We start from the raw sequence: 23,325 nt of genomic DNA, 5'->3' as shown, positions 1-23,325 counted from the left end.
TTATCCAGTTGGTATCTAAAGCTAGTCAAATTTGAAATTGGTTCCTGTGCAGATTTCAGATGAAACACTTTGACTGGAGAATTAGTTTTGATTTGAGATTTTTGTTTGAAAAATTTTGTTTCAAGTTGAAATTTTCATTTGTCTTCGAAAACAAAAAATTTCAGTTTTCAGATTTGTGATATTCTCTGTCCCCGCTGCCACTTACTTTTACTTAGATTAAACTACACAGCAGTAATTTTGAAGCATTCAAATGAAACACTGCTTTGTGCAGAACAGAGTCAGCCTGTGGCACTCGCCTTCACAGGAGGTCACTGAAACAAACATTGTGGCTGGATTTTTAAATGAGCTATATAATTTTGACCATTAGTAACACTTACAGCTACACAAGCTAACAGATGAGAGTAACCACATTTCATGATTCAAAGCATGACATGATTTTTTTATCACTTGAGAATGTGGGGTTAGGAAGGAATTTCTCATATGCAGAATTGGGGTTGTTGACATTTAATTTTGGGGGTTTTTGGAGTGGGGGGGAAAGAGGGACAGTCACTTTTCTCTTCAGTATCTGATACTGAACACTATTGGAAGAAACTGAATGCTGAATTGCCTGCGCCAATAGATCTGTTCTAAGTTCCTTTGGTATAACTGTCACTGTTTATTTGCAATACAATACACAGTGCCTGAATTCTCTGCATACCAAATATATCTTATTAAGTAATGTTTATTTTGTTTATACAATAACGATAATTTTGGCATGCAGTTTATTTATAAAATGGTTTTGCTGCAACTGCCTTGATTGCAGTGAAAATAGTTAAAACAGTCTCCTCAACCTTTATGGATGAGGACTCGGGCTTTATTGCACATTTATCAAGCTACTACTAAAGGTCACTAACTGTATCATACTAGTAAATAACATCCTCTGTAGATGTTCTCAGAACTCCCAAAGAGGAATTGATTGGGTCATTTTATCGATGACCATTTTCATGCCTTTATTTGCAGCAAGAGAATAGCTTTGGTGCTGAGGGTCTGCTCCTAAAACATTAGGCCTGCTTGGATTATCGTTTTTCAAGTTACTTTACACATAATGCTGAGAGCCATTAAGTAATAGATGCTTAATCCATCTCTAAATTAATGAACAGCAAAACCAGGATTCAGGATGGACTAGCATGTCAGGTTTCAAGCTGCTTTCTTGAAAGGCCTTCTTTTATTGGAGATAACACTGACGCTGTCAGTTTTTTATATCTTGGATTTCTACCACAGCACGTCAATACATGACTTGTGAGACTATCCAGTTCCTTTCAGTTTCTAGCCACAGGTTTAAAATGATTTTAGTCACACATTTCTGCATTTTAACAACTATATAAAAAATTAAAGGAAGTTGAATAGTAAATTTTCTTACACTGGAAGTATTGTTAAACTGCTTCTACTTCCGATACCCTATATGAAATAATCTTAAAACCGCACTGCTCTCTAGTTACACCTCAAATAGGAACCCACTAACTCTTCCATTTTCCAGGTTAAATAATACTACTCTTTAATTTATATATGACGAAAGATTGCAAAGGACACTATAGGCCTGATTGTTCAAGGTCTCAAGTACATAAAAAAAAATAAGAATAACCATACTGGGTTAGATCAATGGTCCATCTAGTCCAGTATCCTGTCTTCCCACTGCGGCCATTGCCAGATGCTTCAGAGGGAATGAACAGAACAGGGCAATTTATCAAGTGATCCATCCCTAGGGTTGCCAGGCATCCAGTTTTTGACCAGAACGCCTGGTAGAAAAGGGACCCTGGCAGCTACGGTCAGCACAGCTGACCAAGCCACTAAAAGTCCGGCTGGCCACAGCATCCGGCTCCAAATGGCTCCCGGAAGCGTCCGGCATGTCCCACTGGCTCCTAGGTGCAGGGGCAGTCAGGGGGGCAACTCCCCGCTCTTCCCCTGCCCGTGGTGCAGGGGCTGCCCCAAGCGCCAGCTCCACAGCTCCCATTGGCTGGGAACTGCGGACACGGGTAGTACACGGACTCCCCCTGGCCCTGGCCGCCCCTGTGCCTAGGAGCTGGAGGGACATGCCATTGCTTCCCAGGAGCTGCCTGAGGTAAGTGCCACTGGGAGCCTACGCCTGCACCACCTTTCACACCCCAAGCCCCTACCCCAGCCTTGAGCCTCCTCCCGCACCCAAACTTCTTCCCAGAGTCTGTGCTCCACATCCCCTCCTGCATCCCAATCCCCTCCCATGGTCCAAACCCCTCAGCTCCAGCCTGGAGGCCTTTCCTGCATCCCAAACCCCTTATCCCTGGCCCCATCCCGGAGCCTGCACCCCTAGCCGGAGCTCTCACTCCCTCCCGTTCCAACCCCCTTCCCCAGCCCGGTGAAAAAGAGCAAGTGAGTGAGGGTGGAGGAGAGTGAGCAACCGAAAGAGGGGTGGTGTAGTGAGCGGGGGGCTCACAGAAGAGCTGGGGGCAGGGCAAGATTGTTCAACTTTCTGGTTGCAGAAAACTGGCAACCCTATCCATCCCCTGTCATCCAGTCCCAGCTTCTGGCAGTAAGAAATTTAGTGACACCTAGAACATGCGATTGTATCCCTGACCATCTTGGCTAATAGTCATTAATGGACCTATCCCCTGTGAATGTATCTAATTATTTTTTGAACACAGTTATATTTTTGGCCTTCGCAATATCCTTTGGCAATGAGTTCCACAGTTTTGACTGTGCCTTATGTAAAGTACTTCCTTATGCTTGTTTTAAACTTGCTGCCTATTAATTTCATTGGGTGGCCCCTGGTTCTTGTGTTATGTGAAGAGGTAAATAACACCTCCTTATTCACTTTCTCCACACCATTCTTGATTTTTGTAGACCTCTGTCATATCCCCCCTTAGTCGTCTCTTTTCTAAACTAAACAGTCCCAGCCTTTTTAATTTCTCCTCATATGGACTCTGTTCCATACCGCTATCATTTTTGTTGTCCTTTTCTGTGTTTTTTCCAATTCCAATATCTTTTTTGAGGTGGGGCAATCAGCCCTGCATGCAGTATTCAAGGTGTTGGTTTACCATGGATTTATATGATGGCATTATGATACTTTCTGTCTTTATTATCTATCCCTTCCTAATCTATCCCGTTCCTAGGATTCTGTTAGCTTTTTTGACTGCTGCTGCACATTGAGCAGATGGTTTTTAGAGGACTATCCACAATGAGTCTAAGATTTCTTTCTAGAGTGGTGATGGCTAATTTAGACCCCATCATTTTGTATGTGTTGGGGATTATGTTTTCCAGTGTGCATTTCTTTGCATCTATCTGAATTGAATTTTAGCTACCATTTTGTTTCCCAGTCAACCAGTTTTGTGAGATCTGTTTATAACTCTTTGCAGTCAGCTTTGGACTTAACTATCTTGAGTAATTTTGTGTCTGCAAATCATGTCACCTCACCGTTTACCCCTTTACCAGATAATCGCTGAATACACTGAACAGCGCTGGTCCCTCAACTCCCATTGAAATACATTTCAAGTAAATGTACTCAGCACTAGAGCTGGTCAGGAAATTTTTGATAAACCTTTTTCTGTTTGAAAAATACTATACATTGAAACCAAAACTTTTACCGAGAGGATTGGTTTTGACAAGTTTCCCATTTCAAATTTTTTTAAAAGTTTTCCAATTGTCGAACTCTTCATTATGCGATTGTCAGAACAAAGTGTTTTTTTGTTTGGTTTTTTTTTCAGTTTGAAATGACTTTATTTTAAAATTTAAGATAATTTATAATAAATTTAGGATGGGGAAACTTTTCCTGTCCTGGAAAAAAATGGGGGAAAAAAAATTTCTACCCAGCATCTCACATTAGATTCACTGCACTGTGCAGATTTGAATCCTACTTAGATTAGAAGCTCTTTGGGGCAAGGACTGCCATTTTGTACACCACCTACCACAATGGGGTCCTGGTGCGCGATTGGGGCTCTTAGGCACTACAGTAATTCAAATAATACATAATGATACAAAAGCTAGACAGAAATAAATGTTCGACTGACCGATTACAGTTACAGCAAGGACTGAGTTCTAACCACCATAAGATACTTCTGCACCACTTTGGCATACCAAAGGCTTGCTGCATGTAATTTTATTATTAGAGTGCCTAGAAGGCCAGCTGTGTTTGAATCCCAGTTGTTCTGGACACTGTACAAACGTATAGTAAGGCAGTCCTTGCCCCAAAGAGATTACACTTTGAGGAGACAAGTCACACAAAAGGAGGGAGGGGAAATAGAGGTGCAGAAGGAGGAAGTGACTTGCCCATGGTCACACAGCAGGCCAGTGGCAGAGCCAGAGATAGACTCCATGTCTCCTGAATGCCAGTCTAAGGCCCTAGTGGTAGAGGGACTACAATACCTCTAGGTGAGTCATTGCAAGAGATCAATACTTTCTCTTTCTCTATTGCCTTCTATAATGTTCTGCCACATGAACTGAGAATTCTCTCATCACTTCATCACTTTTTTTTTGAATGCAGGTTCTTTTTCTCTCTCCTTAGTTGCCATGTTTATGACACATGTTTGTGGTTGACAAATAAAGATTCTTTTGCCACATTTTACTTTTGAGATTTTATTTTCTGGTTTTGCCTCAGTTTATATTTTATAGTTTGTTTTGTTTCCTCCCCACTTCTTTTTTCTTGGTTTTGCAGTGGTTTTTCTGCTCTTCTTCTTAGTCTACTTTTTAATATTGTTTTGGTTTGTTTTTGTAATTTCTAACCACCAAATGAGATTCCTGTCGTTCTTGGTTTCTTTGGCCTGACACAGAAATGTTGTGTGTCGACTGAGACAGATACACAAATATGTTTAATACAGCTACTTTGAGGCACGTTGAAATTCATTTTCTTTTATATTTCTGCCTTTAACAGTATACCCATTGCCTCCCTCACTCCCCTTCCTGGATTAGGTCAGCTTTGCAAGTTCCCTGCTTCCTTTTCCCACAAGATTCTTTCCCACAAGAATCTACTCCAACAGAAATCTCTCAAAGTGTGTTCCCCTTTCAGGGTATCACTTACTTTAACTTAATGTCCTTTTAATCCTAGCGTCCCTGGCTTTCAATTCAAGGTTTACAAAAGTTCCTCCAACAGCTGGCTTCAATACCAGTTTGCCCCTTCAATTTAGGCTTTCACCACAGTGCCTGCAACTTCTCCCTGGCTGTCTTCCTGACTGCTATTGAGCATCTTGCAGCAATATCACCCCTACGTCCTCTCTGTACAACTTCCCCTACAAAAGGTCTGTTTTCTCCCTTTTGGGTCTGTCCAGACAGAGCTCTCTGTCTCTATATTCCCTGCCTTTCTTTCCCAGAGTAACAATAAATAATCCTCTGTCAAACTCCCTTATTGGTAGAGTATTCCAAACAAATCCCCCCATCTTCCAGGGCCTAATTAATCAATTAGTTTAGGGTTGAATCATTCAGGCATAGGTGCCCTGGCCCTGGCTTAATCTCCAGGGCCTATCACCCTGTGACAGTCTTTATTGGGATAGTGCAATACTTAAAAATATCCCCTGCAATTAGCCTTTTAATTCCAGTATTGTGTAGAAGAGGCCTCACCTGACTATTGTTAAGCCAAATATGATATTGCCATATGAATGTGGGTTTTGCAGTGCAAGTTCTACATGGTTTATAGAGCACTTCAGTATACTTTGTGCAGACCCTCTGATTTGACACCTTTTATACCCTACTGGGAATAATAGGCTGAACGCATTTTTTGCATTCAGAGTTTACTGGTCAGTTTCTCTCATTTCTCTCCAGCCAACTTTAAAAGAAAAAACCTCAGAAGCTACATTTGGTATAATAACCATATATTTTGTTTCTGTGCCTTCTCTGGCACTTGCCCTGAGTTTTAGACAACGCCATACATTTAACAGACAACTGGAAAAACTCAGGAATGGAAGTTTTGTTTTGAAAATCTTAAACGTCCAAGAACTGTCCCTTCTTTGTATGTCTGTTTGGAGCCTACCATGTTCTAGATGTTACTGCAAACGATTTAATTAAGTTAGCACATGAGTTTCCTTTGGATATCATTATTAGATATAATCTGAGGCCATTTGTGTAAACAGATGGAAAATTTAAAGTTTGTGGGTCTATCCATTGCATTTGCAACCCCCCCATTTATACATATAGATACAGATTTTTTCTGTTTAGGAAGTATTTGCCTGCAAATATGGTGGGTACAGTTAAAATAGCTCAGCCATCCTCAAAGCCAAACTTTAAAATTGCACCTGCAAGTTTTGCTTACATAGGGCTGAATCCAGTTCCTATAGAAGTCACCAGGAAGATTCCCGCTGACTTATATTGTATTTGAACCAGATCCAGATTGTTGCAATGAGCAGTAATTCAGGTTTCCCATGTTCAGGTGTGGAAAAGCCTAGAACAGTTCTAAGGATGGTTTTTGAAAATTTGTCACACTTATTCTGAAAGCTTGAATTCTCCCATGATGGAAGAACTGGCACAGCAGTGAAATCAGAGTTCGCAGACCCAATCTTCTTATTTTTCATCAAAAGTAACATCTGACCAAACTATTAAACTAACAGCATGGCTTTTCCCCTTACTTAGCCACAGGGTACAACTCTCAGGTCTTTAGCTGATGCTAATCTGATGCTGAACCCCACTGAGGGCGAAAGGTTGCTGTATAATAATTAGCAATGATTAGCAAATAACTGTTTAAAATTAGAAATCACTATGTTTGCTGGGGACTGGCTAAATGTTTGTAGTCTGCAATTAAAAGATTTTTTTTTAAATCTGTATATTTAGTACTGTGGGTTTATGCAAAAACAGCTATATGCTGGTGTTCACTAAAGTTCTCACAATGGATTTTTGGTAATGCAATGTACAGCAGTTTAGGGGGGGGAGGGATAGCTCAGTGGTTTGAGCATTGGCCTGCTAAACCCAGGGTTGTGAGTTCAATCCTTGAGGGGGCCATTTAGGGCGCAGGGGCGGCTCCAGGCACCAGCACGCCAAGCGCATGCCTGGAGCAGCAAGCCACAGGGGGCGCTTTGCCGGTCACCGCAAGGGCGGCAGGCAGGTTGCCTTCAGCGGCTTGCCTGCGGAGGGTCCGCTGGTCCCGTGGCTTCAGCGGACTTCCCGCAGGCGTGCCGCTGAATTCACGGGACCGGGGACCTCCCGCAAGCAAGCCACCGAAGGCAGCCTGCCTGCCATGCTTGGGGCGGCAAAATACCTAGAGCCGCCCCTGCTGGGGCGCAAAATACAACAACCACCTGTCAGGGACAGTACTTGGTCCTGCTAATGAAGGCAGGGGACTGGACTGAATGACCTTTCAAGGTCCCTTCCAGTTCTATGAGATATATCTATCTCCATTTATTATTAGATTGGCTCTTTAATATAGAAGACTTCATAAATGCAGCATTACTGGACAACTTGCACTAGCATCTGAGGTTTGGGGATCCCTTCACATCACCTCCAATCAAGAAGGTTGTTTTAGGTTTTGACCTTTTGGGTTTTGACTTATGCATCTCAATAGTCCCATTTAAGTAGAGATGTGTGTTCACAGGATCAGCCCCTTGTTAATAAGAGTCCAGAAGTCTATTCTGTCCTGAAGAAGACTCACTTAAATATTCCAAATATTTTAACATTTTGTATTGTGTCAAGTTTATCTGAATGTCTTTCACACTGCTCCCTGACTGGAGCAGGGCTTTTATCATTAGAAATGCTGTTATAAACCTTAGATATTGTATGGGTATATATTGAGCACAACGCATGATAATTTACCTATGTGACTCCCATTAACATTAATTGAGTTATGTAGCTAATTCCCCAGGCTATATGCTAGGGGCCAGATTCCCTCATGTAGTGTGGCTGGGTTGTGCTGTACTTCCACTGCAGTGTAGCCCTACTGTAGTGTCTCTGCTCCTTGGAATATTACTGCCTGAACAAAGGGGTTTCTCTGGTAGGGAGCTGGCATGGAGACTCTTATGCCAGCTATGCCCATGTTTCTACTATGCCAGACAGATGGAGGGTGAATGGTGTATCTCTACAACATACTAATCCCTGGCTGCAGCTTTTGCAGCTAGTGTCTGTCAAAGTAGCTTCAGGATGCTCTAATAACGCAGGGGAACATACTAAACATATAGTGGTCCCAGGAACAGGAGAATGCAAAGAGTTTTGCGTATACACACTCACTCACACATTCTCTCTCTCTCTCTCTCTCTCCCTGACCTATTCTGTGTGCACTTCAGCTATGAAAGGATCTGGAGAGAAATAGGTATATATGCCTTATGACCACTGGAAAACTAAGGAAAACACTTGTAAATCTTTGTGTTTATAACTGTTACCAAACTGGATAAAAGAACATATTTACTTAAATATTAGGTTTTTTTTAAAAATTGTCCTCTGGTTGAAGAATTTTAAATTTGTTAAAAATTTATTTTCCCTTCACTACAAGCCTAATCCTTGAAGGTGCTGAGCACAACTGATGGGAGTTGAGGGTGCTCTGCATGTCACAGGAGACTTGTAGAATTGGGCCCTGCATGTGCAATTCCTATTGATGGCAAAATGCATATACTAAAGAGAAAATGGACACCTTAAGAAATACAGTCTGAAACTTCTGCATGCCAGTGCTGCACACTGCACTGTATGTCCTGTTGCTACAGGAACAGGCGGAGCCTGGCAGATGGGAAGACAGTATTGAAGAGCTTGATATTTAAATCTTTAAGATGACTGAAAACGTGTCTCTCTTCCTCCCCTTCCCCATTTCCCCACCTGGTATTTTAGAACTGCCTTAGGGAATGGAAAAGAGACCCTATTTTTCCAGTCTCGGTACTGGGACAGTTATTTGTTTTTAAACTTAAAAATGTGGAGCATATTCAAGCTACTTTTGAGCAGGAAGAGGAAAGGAAAGTTCTCATTCTCCAGAACTCCTCTGTTTGGAGACAGCCCAAGAGTAAAAGCATACCTTGGGGGTGGGGGGCAAAGGAGGAATAGAGAAAGAACGAGCTCGCTGGTTGATCCCTGGGAGTGTTTATAAAAGAAACCTGTTTTAGAAGCCGTAATTTATTTGTAGAGAAGAGGCCGAGGAAATCTTTGCTCCCTTCCCCTCCCACAAACATGCATGCACATTTTCTAAGACTTGCTATTTGTTTGGACTTTTTAAGTGTTCAGGTGACTTTCCAGACAGGATGTTTTCCCATCCGCCTTTACGTAACTTTGAGATTTACATTATTTACTCAGAATATTTATAACATTGACCATTGTCTGCAGTTTCTGGTCTGTGTGACTTTAGCAGTCCCAACTGTAGTCTCATGGTGAGGCGCATGCAATAAAAATCTGAAGAGAATAGAAGCCCTAGAAATGTCACAAAGACAGTGTTTGGAAGGATTTCTTAAGTACAGATGGGTTGAAACCATAGGATTATCTCTCAGTTCTTCCAAACTTCAGGGAAGTTCATATTCAGATCAAAATTTCTAGTTTGATGCACTAAAGAGAGTGCCAAAAACTGAATCTTATCCAAACACATCTCAGCTCTGGGGACTCCCATAACACAGACCTACTCCCAGTTGTAACATGTCGAAAAATCTTTTTTCTGTTATCTGCACAATAACTCTAGCAGTGTGCCAACCATTCCTCAGCATCCTGCATGAGCACACCCGGAACAGATGCTGTCAGACTAGTTCAGCTAGTGGTTTATAGGTAGAGGGCCACACTATAAAAATTGATACACTTGGCAAAGCGGTTTTTCTTCTATCTCAGCCTTGTGCTTCTAGCTGTAAATAGTTTAACTGTTGTTAGTTGTTAAGTAGCTGTTAAGCGTTCGTGTCCCAGTGTGGATTTTTCCCTAGGCAGGGCATGCTGCAGTGCCTGGGTTTTAAGCCATGTTTCACATGTAACAGGCGTATGTCTGTTAGTGACCCACATGATAGTTGTCTAAGCTGTCTCATGGAATCACCGTAGAGAAGCGCTGTCGCATTTGTAAAAACTTTTTGTCCTCTGACTCAGAGGGAGTGCGACATATGTGTCGGGGCCCTCCGAGGCAGGCTGCCTTGTGCCCAGCTTTAAAGCCACAGCAGCACAATGAGGCACCTAGTGCTTCTACTTTGGTGCGGAGTGCACCCACAGCACTGGGTTCCTCCCGGCACCAGGGCCGGTGCAACACATTAGGCGACCTAGGCTAGCATTTGGGGGGGCGGCGTTTCAGGTCCTTCGGCGGCGGCCGGATCTTTGGCCACCCTGGTCGTCGTCGGCATTTAGGCGGAGGGACCTGGGGTAGGGGGCCGTGGGGAGGGCCGCCTGCAGCAAGTAAGGGGGGGCGCGGCACGCAGGGGAACCACTCACCACCCCAGCTCACCTCTGCTCCGCCTCCCCCTGAGCATGCTACCCCGCGCTGCTTCTCTCCCTCCCAGTGTTGCAGCACCAAACAGCTCGGGGAGGAGGCAGAGCAGAGGTGAGCTGAGGTGGAGAGCTGCTGCATGGCTCCCTGGGCCGGGGGGAGCTGCCGCGGGGGCGGGGGAGGACTCAGGGCGGGGAAAATATATATACACAGAGGACAAAAAAAATGGGTGTTGCCAAACTAATTATAATGAGAGTAATCAGTTAAGATGGGCTATTATCAGCAGGAGAAAAAAAACTTTTGTAGTGATAATTTACATTTACTACTGTATTTTCCACTGAATGCATCTGATGAAGTGGGTTTTAGCCCTCAAAAGCTTATGCTCAAATGAATTTGTTAGTCTCTAAGGTGCCACAAGTACTCCTCATTCTCTTTGCTGATACAGACTAACACAGCTACCACTCTGAAACCTGTCACTATTCAGATGATGACTGCAAGGCTAAGTAGCATGCAGATATACAGTACATGATGATGTGGTAATGTTAATAAAATCTTCATACATGAGTTTGGAGTGACTGCATAACTCACAAGGAGTAAAGCCAATTACACATCCCAAATAAGTGCTAATAGCACCACATAGCTATGCATCTCATTGATGCCATATTTTACAGTAAAATTCTAAAGTATTTCTGAAATAGCTTTAATAGCTATTGTTATTCGTACACCTCCATTTCCAAAGCCAGATTTACTTAGGACCATGAGTCCAACTGTGCCGGCTTGAGAGGAAGAAAAGCTGTCATGTACTGCTAACTAACTGCACCCAGGATGTGAAGAAGGTGGGAGTGGCTCTCTAGTGAGGGAACTAGAAGCTAGGACACAGGAGGTGCTGGAGGCTAACATTAGAGGATAGGTATAACCCTAAAGCATGGGGTTGCCAGGTGTCTGGTTTTTGACCGGAAAGTCCGGTTGAAAAGGAGACACGGCAGAGTGCAGTCAACCAGAGGCAATGCGTAAGAGGGGATTGCGGGGTCAAGTGTCCTCCCCCACCCCCAGATTGGCTTGCCAGGGGCGGGGAAAGAGAGGGGCTCTGTCCTTCTCTCTCTGTGCCTCCTTCTCGCACATTGGGCCACTCTCCTTGGCATCTGGGTGCGGGACGGAACCACTTCTGCCTGAGAGAGCCTGGCTAGGAGGCAGCGGAGGCCTAGGGACAGGGGCTGAGCATGCAGTGGGGAGATGGGTAATGACTCTGGCTCACTTGGTCCCTGTCTTAGTCAGCAGGGCCCAGGCAGGGGTGGCCTTATGCTGCCCTAGCTGCTAGCGGCAGGGGTTGAATGAGCGGGAGCCCCCTCCCCCTGTCATGTTTCTGGTTCACTTGGTCCCATCCCTGGCAGCTGGGCCTCGGGGGCTGGGGGGGGGAGCGGAATGGGAGGAGGCATTGCCTCAGGGGAAGAGGCAGGGCAGGGGTGTCCGGTTTTCAGCAATTAGAAAATTGGCAAACCTACCAAAGCAGCTCCTTTAACTTCTTAGTTCTACTTACTCTCCCCAGTGCACAGACTCTTGCTGTCTGAGAGGCATGCTTCTCCCAGCATGCCTTTCTAGTGTTGGCCCTTTAAATTTGGCAGACAGCTGTGACTCTGAGTGGCCATTTTGTAGTGAAGATCTGCTGGCTGTATCTTTCTCCCCTTAAGTACCTGTTATGCTTTTCCCTGGCTTTCCCTTTTTTATTGCTGAGGAGGACATGGCATGGGGACGGCTTAGCTCAGGGAAGAAGGTTAGGCTGTTGTTTGTTTCATTAGAATTTGTCATGTACCAGTAAAGCTATATGCCAGGACAGGGGGTGCGTTTGGATTTAAACTCCGGCTGTGTGCTCTGTTGACATGGTCATCCTATTCACATTTGTTACTAGAGGTAGGATTTGCAGACACTCCCTGCACAAAGAAATGGTGGCAGGCAGAACAACAGCTGCAGCAGCAGTAAGCAGAGATTGTATCCCCACAGCCTCACACAAGGCTTTAATTGCAGTTTATGAAAGAGTAAAAAGCCCAGGTTGCAGCTCCACAGGAATTGCAACGAGGCCAAAATTTTGGTGGAATTATTTTTGTGGCAAGGTGTGTGGGTGTGGGTGTGGGTGTTGGTGTTTTGGGGTTTTTTTTGTTTTTTTTTTTTTAAGACAATGGCTGCTGGGTAGGTAGGGTGAAATGTTAGTAGTTGTAACAGAAATGGATGACTAGATAGAGTGTAGATGATTCAGTCAAAAGTGAAAGATAAATGGGCAGAGATGATGTCCCTAGCCTCTGTTTGCTAGAAGCTGGGAATGGGCGACGGGATGGATCACTTGATCATTACCTGTTCTGTTCATTCCCTGTGGGGCACCTGGCATTGGCCACTCTCGGAAGATAGGATACTGGGCTAAATGGACTTTTGGTCTGACCCAGTATGGCCATTCTTATGTTCTTAAATCACAGAACATGAGAAGTTACTTTTAGATGTATTTTGACTACTTTGCTAAAGCCCTACTTTATGTGATAGACATGCTGGTGAATTCAGGCTTGGTAACTTAACTAATGGCAACTCTATCATGTCATGGAGAGATTTGGCAAAAGCAGATACACAGGAATCACTTTAGAGTACAATAGACACTTAAAAGTTGCATTTTTTAAAAAAATGGTGTTTAAGAAGCAGATCAATATTAACCCAAAAGATATTTTACTGGTAAAGGGAAGAGGGAAATTAATTTTATAACGTTACTGACAAGATTTTTACTCACATTGCTTAAGAATCTGTACTGCCTACATTTGCAGAGTCCTGTAGTTGTAGACATTAAAAGTACGTGGCTCATTTTTGTTCATCTTAATTGGTAGCTGAGCTTAAAGCATCATAAAATATGACCCTTTTTAATTCAGATGATAGCAAACCTCTTTTATGGAGCTTACCACTTCTCATGCCTAGCTCAGTGACAGTGTTTTCTGATTATACCCATTTAAAGTGAAAATCTTTCTGAGTTTCTGTGACTAGAAAGTCTGGATTGTTTCAGCCATTGGCGAGACACATTTAGAATGTGCATATTTATTTTTATTACTGCTTCTGGTACCATAACTTTATGCTCAACTAGTCATGTAAAAAGCAACAGAGAATCTGTGGCACCTTATAGACTAACAGACGTTTTCAATATGAGTGCAGGGTATATTGGGTATTCAAAAAGCTCATGCTGCAGAACGTCTGTTAGTCTATAAGGTGCCACAGGATTCTTTGTTGCTTTTATGCTCAACTAGTCTTTTCAATATGAGATAGCTGCTTGGAAATATTCTTCTCCATTCTTATTCACAATGTCTTGCTAGATAATAAAGGGCTTGTTATCCAGGGCTGGCCAGGCAGTCTAATAGCAGCCTGATGCAGGGAAACAATCTTTGGGTCATGAGCACAGCTCAAGCTTGTGGGGTGGAAGCATTGCAAAGGTGGCATGCTCAGCACTGAAAAGAAGAGAGCACTTATATGCTGCTGTATAGTGACTTGACCATCTTTGGCCCAAGCATTGGCTTGCCCAGGAAGGAATCATGTCTCTCTCTTCTTTGACTGTTACAAAACCCTAACATGGGATTTAGGAGATGTTGGAAGCACAGCATTAGAAAGGAGGGAGAGGAATTATTTCAGGAGACTACAGAGGGTATAAATTCGGAAGGCTGACAGATTTAAGGTAGATGGAACACACAGTTCAGACAACAGTTAACAAAACGAATAAAGAGCTACAAGAACTGATTAAAGAAGATTAACAGTACTAATGTGTCTAGTTTGGAGGACAACAGCAGATCCTTTGAGCTACATTAGCTACTAAAAAATAAATTCTCTACTAGGAAGTCTCAGTAGCTTCCAAATATTGGCAGATGGTACAGTACTCTAATAATTTGCCAAGTAAAAGGAACAAATTGGATTATTAATACAAACCTGGAGGTCCACTAATGTAAATGATTTGTCTTTACTTCTGAATGATTTCATATGCAACACACCATAAGAGTCTTGCTATTCTCTTGTTATACAAAACATGAAAAAATAAAAATGTGACTAGTTCAGCCCCCATTAAGTTTTCAGGAAGAATAATCAATCCATATTCTGTTAAATCAAGAAGGTGATTTAAGTATTAATTTTTTTTTTTTTTTTTTTTTTTACAAAAGACTCTTCCTTCCTCTCATTGTTAATATTATGTTACTGGCTTACATTGCATCACATAAGTAAGCGTTCAATGATATAACTCAAGTAATAGATGTAGTAAATAAGAGGGATTTTGTATCTCCTTAAATGGAAAATATATTTAGATTCCCCAAATTTAAAAACACATTATATAGTCTTTAATAATTATACTTGCTTTCAGAATAAAATCAAGTGCCCTGCTGATGCAGTCTACGGAATACTAAGATAGAGTTCTTAGTTTTAGTGTTTAGAATTTAGGTGAAATCCGCAGTGAGAGAGATTAAGAAAACAATTTTCAAACACTATGCAAATGTCCCTATAAACTGGGCATTAGCATGAGTCTTTTTTCTGGCTAGCAGTAGCCCCACGCATAGCCCCTCCTTTTCCCAATCCATCGCACACCTTGCAGGAATTATTTGTGTAATGTAATGTAGATAAACAGGCAGGGCCACATTGTAGTCAGTAGAAAGATTCCCATTACCTTCAGTGTGCTTTGAATCAGGTCCACAGCCTCCTACCCTAAACCCAGAATACCCCTTTGACTACATGCATGGAGGATCCACAGAGCAGGCTCCTGGCTGCTGTTATAGGGAGTGAAAGTTGAAGTAAACACCTGCCACTCTATGTTTACTCTCTTATTTCCAAGTTATCTGACACAGTAACCTGCAGGAAATTGGAACCTGAATGGGACAATTTGAAGAGCTAGAGGTTACTTTGTTTCTTTCATTCCTTCCTATCTTTTAAATTATCCATTCTGGAACTGAGGTATATTCATGGAATATTTTGGTGAACTTCCACAGCATGTGGCTGTAAACTAAAAGTTTGAGCTTCCCGTTAAGTTGTCATATCACAGTGCACTAAATATATTGAACCATCAGAAGGAGGCGGAACATGCCTTTAAAAAACAATACTATTCTTAGCAAGTAGCTGAATTATTCTAAAACCCAGATCAAATTGATCACTCATCCATAACAGGTAAAAATGGATTTATACTCGAGGTCCCTGGTTTTCATCTTTTTTTCCCCCTCTGCATTGGCGCTCATCAGAGATCCTAGTTTTCACTGATAAAAATGCCAAAGGTCTCCGATTTAAAAAAAACCATAAAAATCTGTGTTTTTCTGTAATGAAAATGAAATGCTGAACTTTAGTTTCCCTAGCCACAATATATGTAAGTATCAGTTGATTACAATTTTTAAGCAAGTTTGAAGCCTACCATCAACATGAAATTTCTCTTTGTCAAACTCAGTGACAGTCTGAGGGGTGATTTTTAAAGTTTTCAGCATCTTTTCATAAGTATAATTATGTCTGGAGGCTGAAGTGAAATTTGAGATGCATTAAAACACGAACCTCTATGATGCCATTGAGTACCCTCTGTACGCTGGAAGCAGTTTACTGGGGGTATGTTTAGCTATGCAAATTTAAAGCGCATTCAGAAATAAGCCACAAGATGGGGAGGTTGCATGCATTGAACAAGTTTTTATATTTTAATTTTTTTCACAACATTTAAAAACTGAAAAGTCTCTGTAAAAATGCAAAATCCACATTTTTTTCTGTGGCAGATGGATTTCTAGGATAACTGGTGCTCACCAATGATTTTGCAGTTGCACACCAGCCTGAGATTCAATTTATTAAGTTGAGACAGTTTGACAGAGACAGTGCATTTATAAGGATTGATTTGCATGGTTGTAACAATATTCAGATAGGCTCCCATCCAAAGCACAAATCAAAAGTGGTATGCTGTATTTGTTCCTGTTTATGCATCATTACCAGTAATCTTAACCAAAAAGGAGTATCAAATTCAGATTAGAGATGATGCATGAGCCAGAATGAATGTAGCTTTACATGTAGATTCCAGGTAGAGTTTGGAGTGGGGGAAAAAATCTTATTTTAAGCAAATTTGGTATGGAGCTTGAAAGGCTATAAGCATGGTGCTCTAAGAAGCCTTCCACCCTCTTCCCCAACCCCCGCTTAGATTACAACTACTTTATAGTATTCTGGCATATATGCCCTAGATTGGGACTAAGGAATAGATTTAGTCAGAAAATGGTGAACATCTTTCACATAACATTTTTACCTCTTTTAGACAGTTTGTCAGTTTAAAAAGATTATTTTTACTAGCTCTGTAAATTTTTAAAAAGGCAGTTGTTTTGAACATTTGTGCTTTGTTTTTCACCAAAATTTCAAAAATTCTGACTAGCTTTTGTACAGAAAGTCTTAGATGATCATTGTAGCAGTTTGACTAAGGAAGTGTTTGACCCATGCATGACTGATGTGTGTTCAGAAGCTCATAATTGTGACAGCAGACCAGTATATTCCTTAGAATTTGTTGTATTGCTTTGTCTGTTTCTCTGTCTCAGCTGCTTTCCATCTAAAGTAACTCAGGCAATTTCTGCTGTCAGATATAATGGTGCAAGTCCAGAATATCTACTTTGATTTAATTGACGCTTCTAGTGGTGTGAATCTGGAGCAAAATTTGTCCTGCTGATTTCCCCTGCCTCCCTAAGTCTTCCTGCTTTTGCTCTCTGTTGCTCATTTGTTTTTAAAGACAAGCAGGTCGTGACTTTCGTTGTTTGAATGCAGAAAATCAGTCTGTGGAAAAGAACAGCTCTCTCTACTCTGTTGCGCCTGACCTTTTAGAAGCAGAGGGCCCAATTTCCTGATCCAGACAGCTGAGGAAATATTTCCAATAGAATAAGCAAATGGTTCATTAATAATTCAAATTGCCTGAATTAAGACAGCCAGCCCATTCGTTTTTCAGTGTTTGAATTAGTATAATCTTATTTCCTTTTATTTCCTGTGCTGCCTTTATTAAATCCTGTCTCGTCATTGCATGTGATTAGGTCATGTCATGAAATAACCAAAACAGTTAGTGTGCTTCTTAACAACATGTTATGTTCATTCTGAGAGTGAAGACTGGACTGAATGGATACAAGTGGAAATTTATATAAACAACTGAAATGTTTCTAAATAGCTTACAGCCATAAATCACTTTTGCTATAATCCCAAGCAGATCTCAAACTAACCGCAAATTTAGACCAACCCAGTTACTTTGGCAGGAAACTTATAAGAGACAACTAGGTGCTGCGGAATGAATTAATATGTGGAGTGCTTCATCCTGAATCAGCACTGAACTCTGGTGGTACTTGGGTACTGCCATGTTTTTAGACAATTTAAGAAACTAAAATCCTGGAAACTTGTGGTCAGTAGAGATACTGTGCTATTGCATTCTTCAGAAGAATAAGGCTGTTAACTATTATACCCTGACCAAATTTCTTTCCAGGTAATTACACTCTCCATCTCTGGTAGTATCATATGCATACAAAATTCTTTACTTCCTACCATATGGTATTAGTTCAGTGTTGTTCTGAGTTCTATTCTGTATTCTATTCTACTGAGGTTTTTTTTAAATGTGCCTATTTCTATAGTATCTGAGAACCTGTTAAACAGCTGCTGCATTTCTGTTTTAAAAATGATTTGGGAGGAGCGATGCTATACACAGGCAAAGGTATTTTTTTTCATAGCTGTAAGACAGATGGTACTGCACGAGGAACGTGAGAATGCAGAACTCAGGTCTGTGTTAAAATACAGATGTTCAGTTCCCAAATAAAATACATCTAGGTTTCCAAATGATATGAAAAACCTATGATAGTCATGATATGGAGAGGAATCAAAACTTTATGCTTCTGTTCCGTATTAAAAAGTGCATAGCTGTGTAATGCAAGCTTGCATTTCCTCATTGATTCCGGCCTTTATAAATTAACCATGAGCCACAAACCTAAGGCTGATACCCAGAGATTATTGCAAATAAATTGGAGACAGTGTGAACATGCTTGAATCTGAGTAGGTTTTTTAAATGGGTTCTGTAGACTTATAGATCAGCTTATGTTTAAATTTGCCTACTATACTTGCACTGCTTTCCATGAACAAATTTGGATGAGGAAGTGTCCCAAAATGCATTTGAAGGATTTCCATTTGCAGCTAACCTCTGAACACATACCACTTTTTTATTTTTATCAAGACTGAAATGTACTGATGGTTTTTGTTTTGTACATGATCATCAATGTGGGACAGTAGCAACTTTATGAGCCAGGAGAACAATATGCAACCCACCCTTATAAGAATCCAGATGATGGAAATAAAATTGCACCATGTATTGCTGTAGGATCTAAATATACTAGTCAGTCCTGAACTCCACTGTTTTATTCAGGAATGTCTTGAACTTTTTGTTCTTCTTTGAGTGCTTGCTCATATCGATTCCAATTAGGTGTGCGCATGCCGTGTGCACGTTCGTCGGAAGATTTTTATCCTAGCAACACTCGGTGGGTCGGCTGGGCGCCCCCTGGAATGGCGCCGCCATGGCGCCGGATATATACCCCTGCCGACCCAACCGTCCCTTAGTTCCTTACCGTCCGTGTTGGTCGTTGGAACAGTGGAGTGCAGTTTACTGACCTCCACTTCCCTAGCTACTCGTAGTTTCTCTAGTGTTTTTTGTGTATATAGTTCAAAGTTTTATAGTTATAGTATAGTTAATATAGTTCATAGTTCGTTTATATAGTTAAGAGGGGTTCGGGGATTAGCCCCTTCCCTGCACCCAGTGCCGGGGCCTATGCCCGGTTCACCAGGTTTCAAACTGTGCTCGGCCTGCCGCAAGCCGATGCCGACAGGAGATCCACACGACTCCTGTCTTAAGTGCCTCGGGGAATCTCACCTAACAGATAAGTGTCACATTTGCAAGGCCTTTAAGCCTTGAACAAAAAAGGAGCAGGACTCTCAGCTAAAACAGCTCCTTATGGAGGCGGCTCTTACCCCCCCATCTTCAGCACCGAGTGCTGGTCAATCGGCAGGCAGAAGGGCCTCCTCGGTACCGGGGCGGTCCGGTACTAAGACCTCTCGGCACCGGCCATCGCTGGCACCGAAGTCAACTAGACACCGCTCCCTCTCCCCAAGGTCGAGGAGGCCTAAGACTCCTGCTGCTTCCGTGCCACCTGCACCGCAGCCAGAGAGCTCGTCTGAGTCGGATTGCCCGGCACTGACACCTGCCGCGGCATTGACGACGTCAGCAACATCGATTCCGGTCCCACAAGGGCCGTCAAGTCCGGTGCCTGTCAGCTCCCCAGCACGGGCCCTGGTTTAGCTTACGATTCCATACACACCGGAGACATTCTCAACGGCACGCGATCTGATTGCCATGACAGAGTCGACGCTGCCTCGTCCCTCAGCACCGCCAGTGCGGGTAATCCAGTCGATCGGCAAGCCTGCCTGGATACGACCATCCTCTGTTGGCACACCAGAGCGGCACCGTTCCCGATCACGGTCCCGCAGACATTCTCGGTCCCACTGGCGCTCCCGCTCCTGACGCCGCTCGCAGTCCTGGCACCGTTCTCCTCATCGGTACCGTCACTCTTGACACCGCTCTAGTTCCCGGCACCGCTCCAGGCACCGTGACTCCCATAGCCGCTCTTGACGTCGAGCCTCGAGATCTCGGTCGACCTCCTGGTACCGCTCCAGTCGCGGGTCCCGATCTCGTTCCCAGTACCGCTGTGCCTCCCGGTACCAATCCCCGGTGCCAGGTAGAGCGAGATCCGCTGGAGGCAGAGACTCCGCCCAGGGCTTCTCAGCTCCTCCATGGCCATCCAGACACGCATCAGATTCTTCCCACGTGGACAGCTCTTATGCGCAGGACCATGACTCTGAGGTACCCACCAGAGTCTTCCAAGAGACCCAGGCTCAGGACCAAGACCCCCAGCAGTGGTTGTTCTGGACACCCTGGGCTTACCACCAGGCTCAGGGCGTACCAGTAGTGCCGTCCCGCTCTGTCCCATCAGAGCACAGAGTGCCAGAGGCGACGATTAGCCGTCCCCGTCCGACTGCTTCGGAGGACACCCCAGTTCACCCACCGGACTCCCAGGTTCCACTGGAGCAGAAGCTTGCCCAAGAGCAAGAGGCCGCACAGGACCCGCTCGTCCCCGGCATCTCCTCTTCCTCTTCTCCAGATGAGGCAGTTGCAGGAACATCCTCCTCAGGCCCTCCTCCAATAGACCTGAGAGCCCATCAGGACCTCCTCAGGAGGGTAGCGCTTAACATGAACCTCCAGGCGGAGGAGGTCCCGGAGGTAGAGGACCCGGTAGTGGACATACTGTCGGCGGATGCCCCCACTCACGTGGCTTTACCGTTTATTAGGACCATCCAGGCCAATGTGGACACTATATGGCAGTCTCCAGCCTCTATCCCTCCTGCGGCCAGAGGAGTCGAGCGTAAATATATAGTGCCCTCTAAAGGGTATGAGTACTTGTATATCCATCCTCCTCCCTGTTCACTGGTCGTCCAGTCTGTTAATGAGAGGGAATGCCATGGCCAGCAGGCGCCAGCCCCGAAATCGAAGGAGGCTCGGCGGATGGACTTACTCGGCCGCAAAGTTTACTCTGCAAGTGCCCTACAGCTCCAGGTGGCAAATCAACAAGCCCTGCATAGCCGCTATAATTATAACATCTGGGCGGGTGTGGGGAAGTTTATGGAGCTTCTTCCTCAAGACTCCCGCCAAGAGTTCGCTGCCCTCTTGGAGGAAGGAAAAAAGGTGGCCAGGACTTCACTCCAGGCTTCGTTGGACGCCGCTGACTCAGCAGCCAGGACTCTGGCCTCGGGTGTTGCCATGAGGCACATCTCATGGCTTCAGGCTTCAAGCCTCCCACCGGAGCTGCAGTATACCATCCAGGACTTGCCTTTTGATGATAAAGGCCTTTTCTCCAAAAGACTGACCCCAGGCTGCAAAGCCTGAAAGACAACAGGGTCATAATGCGTTCTCTGGGCATGCATACGCCAGTGACCCAATGCCGGCCTTTCCATCCCCAGCCTCACCGCCCATTCTCTGCGCCTAGACAGAGACGGGACTTTAACAGGCAACGCGGCCGACGTGGTCGCAGGCGACCTTCAGGATCCAAAGCAGGCCAGAATCAAGGTCCCTCAAAACCACCACCGGGACCAAAACCGAACTTTTGAAGGTGCGCCCGAGAGCAGCGTACCAGTCACAAGCCAGGACCTCTCTCCTCCCTTCTCCAACCGTCTCTCCTACTTCCTCCCGGCGTGGTCCCAGTTGACTTCGGATCACTGAGTCCTACGCACGGTGGAGTATGGCTACCACCTCCAATTTATTTCAACCCCACCCTCCAGCCCCATCCCTCTTCAGGGACCCCTCTCACGAGCAATTCCTCTTGCAAGAGGTGCGGACGCTCCTCGCCATGGGAGCTATAGAGGAGGTACCAATGGACGAAAGGGGCAAGGGGTTTTACTCCCGTTATTTCCTAATCCCCAAGTCAAAGGGAGGTCTCAGACCTATCCTAGACCTGTGAGGACTCAACAGTTTGTGGTAAAGTTGAAGTTCCTCATGGTATCCCTGGGGACCATTATCCCGTCCTTGGATCCTGGAGACTGGTACGCCGCCCTCGATATGTAGGATGCGTACTTTCACATCGCCATTTTTCCTCTGCACAGGAGATTCCTTCACTTCGTAGCTAACCGTCAGCACTTCCAGTTTACGGTCCTGCCGTTTGACCTTTCTACAGCCCCAAGGGTCTTTACGAAGTGTATGGCCGTAGTCGCCGCCTACCTCCGCCGACGTCGGATACATGTGTTTCCGTATCTGGACGATTGGCTCATCCGAGGGCCCTCTGAGACACGAGTTACTCAGCATCTGGGCATTGTCAAGGACCTATTCACCCGCTTAGGCCTGATGATCAATGTGGAAAAATCCACTCAGGTTCCCATGCAGAGACTGGAATTCATAGGAGCTATCCTGGACTCCAATCTAGCCAGAGCCTGCTTGCCACAGCCGCGCTTTCAGGCGATGGCAACAATCATCCAAGGTCTACAGAATTTCCCAATGACCTCAGCTCGCACGGTTCTTGGTCTCCTGGGTCATATGGCTGCCTGCACCTTCGTAACCAAATATGCCAGGCTCCACCTCCGCCCTCTCCAAGTTTGGCTCAACTTGGTATACCACCCAGGCAGGGACCCAATGGACACGATAGTCACCATTCCCCCGAGCACCCTAGGATCCCTAGACTGGTGGCTAACTCCCTCCTTGGTGTGTGCAGAGCTGCCGTTTCATCTGCCCCAGCCCTCAATGTCCCTGATGACGGACACATCATCTCTCGGCTGGGGTGCTCACCTCAGACACATTCGTACTCAAGGCATCTGGTCACCTCAGGAGATGGCATTACACATAAATGTCCGAGAACTGAGAGCAGTCTGCCTCGCGTGCCAGGCGTTCCAGCATCACTAACAGGGCCGTTGTGTCTCAGTGTTTACAGACTACACAACGGCCATGTACTACATAAACAAGCAGGGAGGGACACGATCCTCCCCCCTTTGTCAGGAGGCCATCCACCTTTGGACTTTTGCATAGCCCACTCGATAGACCTGGTAGCGTCCTTTCTCCCAGGAGTTCGGAACACTCTAGTGGATCGACTCAGCAGGTCCTTCCTCTCTCATGAATGGTCGAGCCACCCAGACATTATTCGTTCCGTTTTCCAGAACTGGGGATTTCCCCACGTAGACCTGTTCGCTTCCTGCACGAACAGGAAGTGCCAGATGTTCTGCTCCTTTCAAGGTCTCTCCCCGGGATCGATCTCGGACGCTTTCCTGATGCCGTGGAAAGGCCAGCTCCTTTATGCCTTCCCACCATTCCCGCAGATTCACAGGGTCCTGCTAAAACTCCGCAGGGACAGAGCGCACCTTATCATGATTGCTCAAGCGTGGCACAGGCAGCACTGGTTCACCACGCTGCTCGACCTCTCAATAGCCAACCCAATTGCCCTGCCACTCCACCCAGACCTCATCACTCAGGACCA

The 23,325-nt window shown here is 44.5% G+C and overlaps 1 protein-coding gene across 3 annotated transcripts in view; it reads left to right on the top strand.

The window, feature by feature from the left end:
- The window catches only part of SMPD3 (sphingomyelin phosphodiesterase 3), a 263,658-nt gene that overhangs the window by 110,703 nt on the left and 129,630 nt on the right, over positions 1-23,325 (top strand). The window lies entirely within an intron of this gene.

Source organism: Mauremys reevesii, linkage group 16 (assembly GCF_016161935.1).
Source record: "Mauremys reevesii isolate NIE-2019 linkage group 16, ASM1616193v1, whole genome shotgun sequence".
Classification (NCBI taxonomy): domain Eukaryota; kingdom Metazoa; phylum Chordata; order Testudines; family Geoemydidae; genus Mauremys; species Mauremys reevesii.
This window is presented reverse-complemented; position numbering and strand designations above follow the sequence as displayed.